Raw genomic sequence first — 11,007 nt, forward strand, 5'->3', positions numbered from 1 at the left:
GCGGACGCGCGGCGACCTCCTCGACCCCGAGCTCCGGCGGCATCCCGACCCCCCTCTCTCCGTCCGCTTCTCCCTGCCCCTCTCTCTCTGTCGGAGCTCTCCCGCACGCCGCCGCTCCGCCCCCTGCTCGCACGCCGCTGCTCGGCCCGCGCGCGCGCACGCTCGCCGTGGCCTCCTCCGGCCTCCCCGGCAAGGATCCGCACAGCCACCACCTTCCTCCTCCCTCGCGCAGCGAAGCAGAGCTCCTAGAAGACCGCGCGCCGCCCCCTTCCTCCTCCGCCGTCCTCGCAGTGCCCGCCTGAGCTCCGCCTGCTCGCGCTCGGCCACAGCCGAGCTCCGCCGTCAAGCCTGTCCTCCGCGGGCGCCACTCCTCCCCCTCCGCCCCCTCAGCTCGCGCGCGCGCGCCGGCCGCTCGCAGTGGAGGCGTGGCGAGGCGAGGCGCGGTCGGCGAGCCGCGAGCTCGCGGAGCTGAGGTAGCACGCGCTCGGGCCACGGCGGGCTCGCGGAGCAGCGGCGGCATGCGCTCGGGCCACCGGCGCACGAGGTCGACGGCCATGTGGTGCTCTCTGCCCCCGCCGGCGGAGGAGGGAGGGAGCAGAGTAGGGGCGGCGGCACGGGAAGGACGCCGGAGGAGGGGATGGGGAGGAAGAGAGAGAGGCAGTCCACGTTGGATCTAAACCCATGTCGGATCCGAGGTGGCCGTCCACATAGACGGTCAGAGGCAGTCGGAGGCGTTTTGGACCTCAATTGACTCACTTAAATAGATCCTGGACCCAAAAATGCATTTTCAAAGTTCATGGACCTGAACAGAACGGCTCAACTAGTTTAAGGACCCACATTGCATTTTACTCATATTCCTTTCTAATTAAGAGCAATCATGGAAGGAAATATTATACATTCAAGTAAATCACATAATTTTTCTACCATTGATAGTTTATGTGCTTTCTAATTGCAATAGTATTATTTCTGCATCGATGCATATAAACACAATTGCAAATATCCGGAGGACCGTGCTTGGACCGGCACGACACAAAGACGTGCCGGCGTGCCGTGGACCATGCTTGAGTTTGATAATAGACTTATCATGTCAGCACGACACATCATGATGTGCCGATCATTCTAAAAATGTAGACACGAGACACGAGAGGACCGGGCCACGCCGGCACGGCCCAAGTCCTAGCTCTAGTCAGGATAACGCTGCCATGAATAATCCTATCCTATCCTACCTACTATAATAAGCGCGTGAATCTAGGGATGGCAACGGGTATGTACCCGACGGGTAGTGGCCACCCATACCTGTACCCGCTAGGACTAAATTTTACCTATCGGGTTTTCCGTACCCGCACACGGGTAGAAAAATGCTTCCGTACCCGGTGGGTAATTTGTACCGACGGGTAACCCGTACCGGAAGTATACCCAAAAATTACATATAAATATTAGATATTTTCATACAAAATAAATCATTCCAAGCTTTATTGCCACAAACTAATAGAAATATGGTAGATGGCTCATTTGACTCATCATCCCAACAAGCTAATAGAAATTGGATTGGGCCAAATTCATGGGCCATAAGGGCCAAAATAATGAGTTAGGCCGCACTTAGGCTAGTTTATTTTTTGCGGGTATTTTTTACTCGCGGGTAGGCGGGTATGGGTAGTATACATCCACACCCGTACCCGCCATACCTGATGGGTAGAAGATTTTATCCAATAATGTACCCACGGGTAGAAAACTCATTTCATACCCATCTTCTTATCGGATAAAACTCGTCGAGTACTTGGGTTTCGGGTACCCATTGTCATTTTGACTTTTTTTTAGTGGAAAGTAGGGATTTTAACATTAATTATGGCAAGATACATTTACATCCAAAAATACAGGAGGGGAACCAAGCTAGACATAACGGCCAGGTCCAAGAGTGCAAACATGTTTTGCAAGACAATGAGCCTCCCTATTGGAATCCCTACTTTCATGTGCAAACCGCACATAATCAAAAGATCTTAGCCTCATATTTATGCCTTGGATGATCATCATGTATGAGCAACTAGTCATTTCCTTAATGTTCTTGATGACGTTTAGACAATCTGAAGCCACTGTCATTTTCTTTATGCCACAGTCTTCAGCCAGAGCCAGTGCTTCTTCACATGCCATTGCTTCCAAAGTTTCAGGTTCAGTTATATTTGGTATTACTAGAGCACTTGCAGCTATGAACTTTCCTTGATCATCTCTACATATAGTCCCAACACTTCCTTAGTTAGCATCCTTGGCAACTGCAGCATCTGTATTTATCTTGCATTGCCCACTTGGAGGTGCTATCCAGTGTCTACTTTTTAATTTTTGTGGCTGATTCTTCTCTTTTAACTGAAATCCCTCAACAATCTCCAATTCGTCTATCAGTGTATTAACCATTGCCATTGTAGACAAAGGACTCTGAAATATTCCATCATAGATTGCTTTCCTCCGTGCTTGCCAAATAGCCCAACAGGTTATAAGAATGTGTATACTATCAGCTTGTGAAAAGTTGCTGCATACAAAGAAAACCCAATGCTTTGGGTCTGGAAAGCTCAGTGTATCCATCACTTCTATTTGCTCCTCATCTAGCTGAGCCCATATACATTTGGATGAAGTACAGTTAAATAAAGCATGGTCCCATGTATCCTCACATGCACCACAAAGTCTGCATTTAGCTGTATCAACCATACTCCTACTTTTTAGCACACTACCAGTGGGCAATGAATTTAAAGCAAGTCGCCAGCAAAAGATTTTGATTTTTGGTGGTAATTTCATATTCCACAATTGTGTCCATTCCTTTTGTCTTTTTTTCACGTTAGAACAGCTTGCACTGCCTTCCCAGTAATCCTCTCTGATTTTCTTTGCAGTAATCATCATTCTGTAAGCAGAGCGCACCGTAAATAAACCATTTCATTCATGATGCCAAGCCCAACAATCCTCTTGTGAACTCATACTTAGTGGAATCTGTAGGATTGATTCACTATCTATATGATTGAAACAATTCTGCACTTTCTCTATTTTCCATGTCATAGTAGTATGGTCAATCAATTTAGAAACAAGTGTCGAAGGGTTTGGTTTCTTTGAATAAAGTGGCCTGAACATTCCAGTTCTTGGAATCCAATTGCATTCCCAAATTCGTGTACTTCTACCATCCCCAATTCTCTTGATCAACCCTTGATTTAGCACCTCTATTCCATCACATATAGCTCTCCAGGTCTTTGATGGATTACTCCCAATAGGAGCATTCAGTAGATCACCAGATGGGAAGTAAACTGATTTTAGGATTTGAGAGCATAGAGATTTAGGCCTGATCAACATTCTCCATGCCTGTCTTGCAAGCAAAGCAAGATTAAAAGTTTCTATATCTCTAAAGCCCAAACCTCCCATATACTTTGGCTGTGTTATTTTGTCCCAACCTACCCAACAAGACTTCCTTTTGCGTTCCTCACTTCCCCCACCAGAATTTCCATATCAACAAATTTAAGTGACGACACAACCCTCTCGGTAATCTAAAACAACCCATGGTATAAACAGGGATTGCTTGGGCAACTGATTTTATTAGAACTTCCTTTCCTCCTGCTGATAATATTTGCTCTATCCACCCCTGAATTTTATTCCACACTTTATCTTTAAGATATTTGAAAGCTCCATTTGTTGATCTTCCAACTTCATTGGGTAGTCCCAAATATTTTTCATTCAGCGATTCATTCTCCACCTGAGTAATAGATTTAATATTATCACGAATAGTTTGCTTGCACCGTTTACTGAAAAAGATAGATGATTTTTCCAGATTTACCTTTTGACCTGAAGCTTCACAATATTTGGTGAGGCACTCTTTGATTGCTTGTGCATTGTTTGCTTCTGCTTTGAAAAAGAAGAAGACAATCATCAGCAAACAACAGATGGTTGATCTTTTTTTATAGGAACTATGGCGGACCCGTTGGGTCAGCCTGAACCATTGCTATTGAAAAGAAGTGTGCAGATTATAGAGAACAGGGGGAGACAAAAGGACAGAAAAATCAATAGGCCTTCTAGAGAGGAAGGGGAGGATAAACTAAGAAAAAAATAAAAATTACATAGAGCAAAAGAAAAGGCTCCAATTATCTAAGCATAGTCGGTCAGTAGCGGAGCATGCTCGGTTGGCCCAGAGCCGAAGATCAGCAGAGCATCGCCTGACCACGATTTCATTGGAGTCATCGAGGTCGCTAAACACCTTGGAGTTCCTGCACTTCCAAACATTCCACAAAATACAGGTGATAATGGTTGAGCGCATTCTCTGGTTGGGGATAACAGGCCCAAGGAAAAGGAGTAGACCAGAGTCGTTCAATGGAGGGGACGGAAGACGAGTCGACGCCCAGCAGGCACCAGAAGCTTTGAGCACGCGGACAGTAAAGGAAAAGATGGGGAACATCTTCATCAGCAGCACAGAAGTGGCAATGACCGGTATTGTTGGCTCGACGGGAGCGTAGGCTGTAGCAGCACCGTCCAAATTAAACCGGCTTAAATGCACTAACCATCATCTTAATACTTAATCAAGTTACTGTGCACTTAAAACGATGTAACCTGACAGGCTGTCGGGTAAAATCCCGATTAAACTACTGTACTCCAGGATCACAATTGCACTTAGACCCGTACGAAGACGAGCACAGGTGTTACCAGCATACAGAAATCTTCAATTTAATTTACAACACAGGTTTTACATAAAAGTCTTAATACAAGCGACAGAGTTTAAAACACAACGGAAGTTTAAAACTGAGTTCGAAATACAATACGATAACTACGACGACGATAAAAGGTGAGCTCCACATCCTGCCCACCGATGTGACGCCAACCTGCCCAACCTTCACGGGGAAGACGGGGCCCACTCGACTGTCCAACCCGGAGGAAGCGGCTGTCCAATCCAGGACGCACAGATCTCCTCGAAGTCCGCAGGGACACAACCTGCTCAGAAGGGTTACAACAACAACCTTGAGTATACTAATACTCAGCAAGGCTTACCCGACTCTGGGTATACTTAGCCCATTACCTAGACATGCAAAGCTTTTTGGCTCTGGAGTTCTTTTGCTGAAAGGCTGCTAGAAGTGAATCCTTACTTTCAGTATTTTAGCTCCATTTAGTATACCAAGTATTAACTAAGTTCGCCTATTCATCTAAAGCACACATGGTGGGACAGATTATCTTTTAGTAAAACCCAAACCAACCTTTTCCATTCCGTATTCATTCCACTTTCTTACTACGATGTGACAAAGTGACCAAGGTTCTCTTAACCGAGAGAGACGGCGAATCGATCCGATTTAACCTTGCAAGGTGGACCTAACTCACACGACACGCGTAAACCCCGTCGGGCCACACACGTCAACTGTTCCCATCATCACCCCGACGTCTGAATCACGCCTGCCAAAACCCGGGTGAAGGGTCCCTCACAGCGAACTCCCAGAGAATTAGGAGGTGACATACACTCCAACACCCGCCATCATCCCACTCCCAGAGTAGCAGGTCGCGATTCAAAGTATCGTTGCAAATCAAGTAATTAGCTTACCGGTTTCGACTACCTCCTACTTCTGGCATGTTGTTAGTACTGTTCAAACTCAGTCAGCACTGCCAACAATGGTACGGTCCTCAATCGACACAGGCGGAGCTTACTTTCCATCCATTCCATACCAAAACCAACTCATTTCCACCCGGTCTCCATTTCTCTTTACTCAACAATTCATTTCAAGCCAAAGCTAAGGGATCAAGATCCTAAACTCGCGAGTGACAGTAATCACTCGACTTCTACCGAAATCCTATTTAGCAAAGCATTTCTATCGACACCAGCATACTAGTATAGGCCCACGGTACCTAGGGAAACATGCATACTATGGTTCCATTCAACTCCTAGAACATAAATGCACAATACTTAAATAAACATTGAATAAATTAAATAATGGTTATGCTCCGGGGCTTGCCTTGCAGGTCAGCGGGGTTACCGAAATCTTCTGCAGCGGGCTCAACGGCGACCTTCTACGGCTCTTCTGCTCGTGGCTCCGGGACCGGCTCAGCGATCAACTCGTGGACAGCTTCGTTCGTGGCATCTACACGAATGAAAATATGCCATGCAACAATTAGAACACAGTGCAATGCATGAGCGCTTAAAGCGATAAAAAGATTAACTCAAATTAGCCTGAAGTGTTTCCTTCCAAAAACAACTACTAACAACCTTTCTATAAAGAAAAGAGCATGGCTAGGGGTAAACTATAAGCAAAACCCTAACTTGCATACATGATCTAGCAACACAATTAATCAGCGTAACGTGAAAGCCGTAAAGCATGCCTCACAAACTTTTCCCACAATTAAAGACGATAGAAAACATTTCTTTTAGCCCTAGAAAAGGAAAACAACACTAACAGATCTACCAACATGCACAGAGGCTATGCACCCAAAACTTTTTCAGTGAATTACACATATCAAGAGTAAACCACTGCAAATTTTTCATAATTTTTAGAGCAACAATATAAGTGGTAATAAATAAACTTGGTTTAACGCAAACCGAATTTTTTAGCAAAGCAAAAGTGATAAAATGCATGCTTAAGTATTTTTCCTCTGAATATCATGATTTTAGAAACCTAACAAAATTTGTTTGGCACTTTTCGCATTTTTCTACTATTTTCTACGCGATTAAGAATTTACAGCCGAAATAGAATAAATAAACAGAATGAAAAACATAAAAAGGGGCTGACGACTGGGCCCCACACGTCAGGGAGCCCAGCCCGCCCCCCTCCTCTGCTTCGGCCGCGCATGGCCTGGCGCGGCGGTGGCGGCGCTGCCGCCCGCCCACGGCTCGCCGGCGGTGGGGGCTGGCCCAGCCGCGGCCAGGGCACGCCGGCGGGGCTAGCGCAGGGCGGAGCAGGGGGCGACCGCGGGGAGGCGCAAGGAGGAGCTGGCGCGGCGGCTCGCGGCGGCACATGCGATTTGGAGTGGTGGCGCGGCGTCGGCGGCGGCGTTCCGTCCACTGCGGCGCAAGGCGGCGGCGGGAGCGGGCGGCGCTAGCACCAGGGAGACCAGGCGGCCCTAGGGCCCGAGGAGGTGGCGCAGAGGGAGGAGCAGAGGGGGCTAGCGGCGTGCGCGCACGACGGGCGGCGCGTTCGCGGCGGCGCGGCGGCGCTTCGACGGCGGCGGCCGCGGATTAGGGTGGGGAGAGGGTCGGGGAGCGAGAGCAGGTTGCGGGGAAGCTCACCGGGGATTTGTTTTGCGTGAAGGAAGGCCGGAAGGGGGTCGTCGACGGGAGGGGCGGAGCTCGGGGCGGAGCTTGACGAAGACAGCAATGGCGGACGACGTCTGGGGCTTGACTTCGGCCGGGGTAGGGCACGGCCGCGCTCGTGGAGGGATGGAGGAGCTTTGGGGCGAGGTCGCGCAGCTCAGAGCGTGAGGAATCGGGGCATGGTGACGATGGATGGTCGGCGCGAACGCCGGCGCGGCGAGCGGCGGTGCTAGGGTTGCACAGCTCCGCTGCGGTGCGAGGAAGGGGAACGGAATGGATTGCACTGGAAGCCTCTCGGCCTAGCGAGGAGAAGAGCAGCGCTCGGACGACGAGGATCGCCGGGATGAACGACGCGTGTACGCGCTCGCCGGCGACCAGCAGCGGTATGGGCGTCGGGGGCGTCACAGTGCCGAGCAGGGGTTCCTCTGTTCACTCGTTTAAATGATTTTTGCCCAAGTTTGACCATTTGAAACTCTAAATTTCCATATGGAAACATGAATTTTGGCCAAAACAAAAGTTGTAGAGGAAAAGAATATCTACAACTTTCGTTTTGGGCAAAAGTTGATTTGGAGCTCGGATCGATGACAAAAATGAGATCGAACATCGCTAAGTAGATGTTTACTAAGCGAACATGATTAGCGCTAACGACGAATTTGAGTCCACACTTAGCGAGTTAACTCATGATTAGCGAGACGATTAACACAGGGGTCTTACAGCCTTCCCCCCTTAAAAGAATCTCGTCCCGAGATTCAGGCATGAAGGAATAAAGATAGATGAGAAGGTTCGAAGGCGAATTACCTGGATGAGCGTTTAAGAAGTTCGGATACTTGGATTTCAGAAATTCCTCCTTCTCCCAAGTAGCTTCATCTTCGGAGTGATTACTCCATTGTACTTTGTAGAATCGGTTGGTTGTGCGACGAGTAACTCGATCCTTGCGATCAATAATCTTGATAGGATGCTCAGGATAGGTGAGATCAAACTCTAATTGAATCGAGTCGCTTTCTACAGCTTCCGTCAGAACTCTAAGGCACAGTCTGAGTTGTGACACATGGAAGATGTTATGAACTGCAGAAAGATTCGCTGGAAGATCCAACCGATAAGCCACAGGACCGCATCGTTCCACAATTGGATATGGACCGATGTAGCGGGGAGCTAACTTCCCTTTTATTCCAAATCTTTGCACACCTTTCCAAGGTGATACTTTCAGATAGATGTGGTCACCGACCTTAAAGACGAGTGGATCTCTTCTTTTATCCGCATAGCTCTTCTGTCGAGACTGTGCAATCTTTAAGTTGGCTTGGATAAGGCGGACTTGTTCTTCGGCCTCTTGAACCATGTCGGGCCCAAAGATAGTTCTTTCTCCGGTTTCAGACCAATTGAGATGTGTACGGCATTGACGACCGTATAATGCTTCAAATGGTGCCATTTTGATGCTTTCTTGATAACTATTGTTATAAGAAAATTCCGCTAATGGCAAACATTGATCCCATTTCTGTGGATAGGTTAAGACACATGCACGGAGCATATCCTCCAATATTTGATTTATCCTCTCGGTTTGGCCGTCTGTTTGAGGGTGATATGCAGAGCTGCGAATAAGATGTGTTCCCAAGCAAGCATGTAATTGCTCCAAAAAACGAGCAACGAACTGAGTTCCTCGATCGGAAATGATAGTCTTTGGCACACCATGTAAACATAGTATGCGATCCATGTACAATTCCGCATATTGCTTGGTCAAGTACGTTGTCTTAACTGGGAGGAAATGTGCCGAATTAGTTAGCCTGTCGACCACAACCCAAATAGAGTCATAACCCTTTTGAGTTCGAGGTAAGCCGACGATGAAATCCATACTTATATCTTCCCATTTCCATTCTGGAATATTCAAGGGCTGGAGAGTTCCAGCTGGTCTGAGATGACTAGCCTTAACTCTTCTATAGATATCACACTCTGACACATACTTGGCAATTTCTCTTTTCATCCGAGTCCACCAGAATCGTTGCTTCAGGTCTTGGTACATCTTGTTGCTACCCGGATGAATTGATAGTCGTGAAGTATGGGCTTCGTCAAGAATTTGTTTTCTGAGCTCAAAATTCTTAGGCACCACTAATCAGTTCTTGAACCATAACACATTCTCAGTATCCTGGTGGAAGCAATTCACTTTAGGATCTACGTCTGATAGTCTTCTTTGAATTTCCTTCACCCATTTATCTTGCTTTTGTGCCGCTATGATAAGATCACGAAGAGTAGGAGTAAGCTCTAGATGAGCCAATATGCCATGTGGTACAATACTTAAGTTCATCTTTTCCATTTCAAAGCAAAGAGATTCGCTTAATGGTATAGCTGAGATGCAATGACAGTGAGCTTTGCGACTTAGCGCATCGGCAACTACATTCGCCTTGCCTGGATGATAATGCACCTCGAGCTCGTAATCTTTAATCAACTCAAGCCATCTTCTTTGACGCATGTTCAAATCAGCTTGAGTGAAAAGATATTTGAGACTCTTGTGATCAGTATAGATGTTGCACAATGAACGTAAAAGATAGTGTCGCCAGATCTTCAGAGCATGAACCACAGCTGCTAATTCAAGGTCATGCGTGGGATAGTTTTCTTCATGACGCTTGAGTGATCGAGATGCATAAGCAATCACTCGGTTCTCCTGCATCAAGACACAACCGAGTCCTGTGCCCGAGGCATCACAGTAGACATCAAATGACTTTGTAGTGTCGGGTTGGGCCAAGATTGGAGCAGAAGTGAGAAGTGTTTTCAATTTCTGGAAAGCTTCCTCACATTGAGCACTCCAATAGAATTTGACACCCTTCTTAAGAAGTTCAGTCATTGGCTTTGCAATTCTAGAGAATTCTGGGATGAATCTTCGATAATACCCAGCTAAGCCCAAGAAACTGCGAATTTCAGGGACTGAAGTCGGGGCTTCCCAATCGAGTACATCCTGCACTTTACTGGGATCCACTGAGATGCCTTCAGCAGATATGACATGATCGAGGAATGGTACTTCCTTCAGCCAGAAGTCACACTTGCTGAGTTTGGCATAAAGCTGGTGCTCTCTCAGACGCTGAAGTACTATGCGAAGATGATGGGCATGTTCTTTCTCATTCTTGGAGTAGATCAAGATATCATCAATGAAGACCACGACAAACTTGTCTAACTCCGGCATGAATACCGAATTCATGAGGTACATGAAATAAGCTGGAGCATTGGTTAATCCAAAGGACATCACCAAATACTCGTATAAACCATAACGAGTAGAAAAGGCTGTTTTTGGTATATCCACCGGTCTGATTTTGATTTGATGATAACCAGATCGTAGATCTATTTTTGAGAATACCTTAGCTCTGGCTAGTTGATCAAAAAGAATATCTATACGAGGAAGTGGATATTTATTTTTGATGGTCACTGCATTCAGAGGTCGGTAATCCACACATAACCTCAACCCGTGATCTTTCTTCTTTACGAACAGAGCCGGGCAACCCCAAGGTGAGGTGCTCGGACGATTAAAGCCTTTATCCAGCAACTCTTGTAACTGGACTTTTAATTCAGCTAACTCACTTGGAGTCATTCTATATGGCCTTCGAGATATGGGCGCTGTGCCAGGCTGTAACTCAATGACAAACTCAATATCCCGATCGGGAGGCATGCCTGGCAAGTCCTCCGGAAACACATCGGGGTATTCGCAAACCACCGAAATTACTTCTAGAATTTTTCCCTCAAGATGGTATATGACAGTGGCTGGTATTGCATGCTGG

Source organism: Panicum virgatum, chromosome 9K, assembly GCF_016808335.1.
Source record: "Panicum virgatum strain AP13 chromosome 9K, P.virgatum_v5, whole genome shotgun sequence".
NCBI classification, from domain to species: Eukaryota; Viridiplantae; Streptophyta; class Magnoliopsida; order Poales; family Poaceae; genus Panicum; species Panicum virgatum.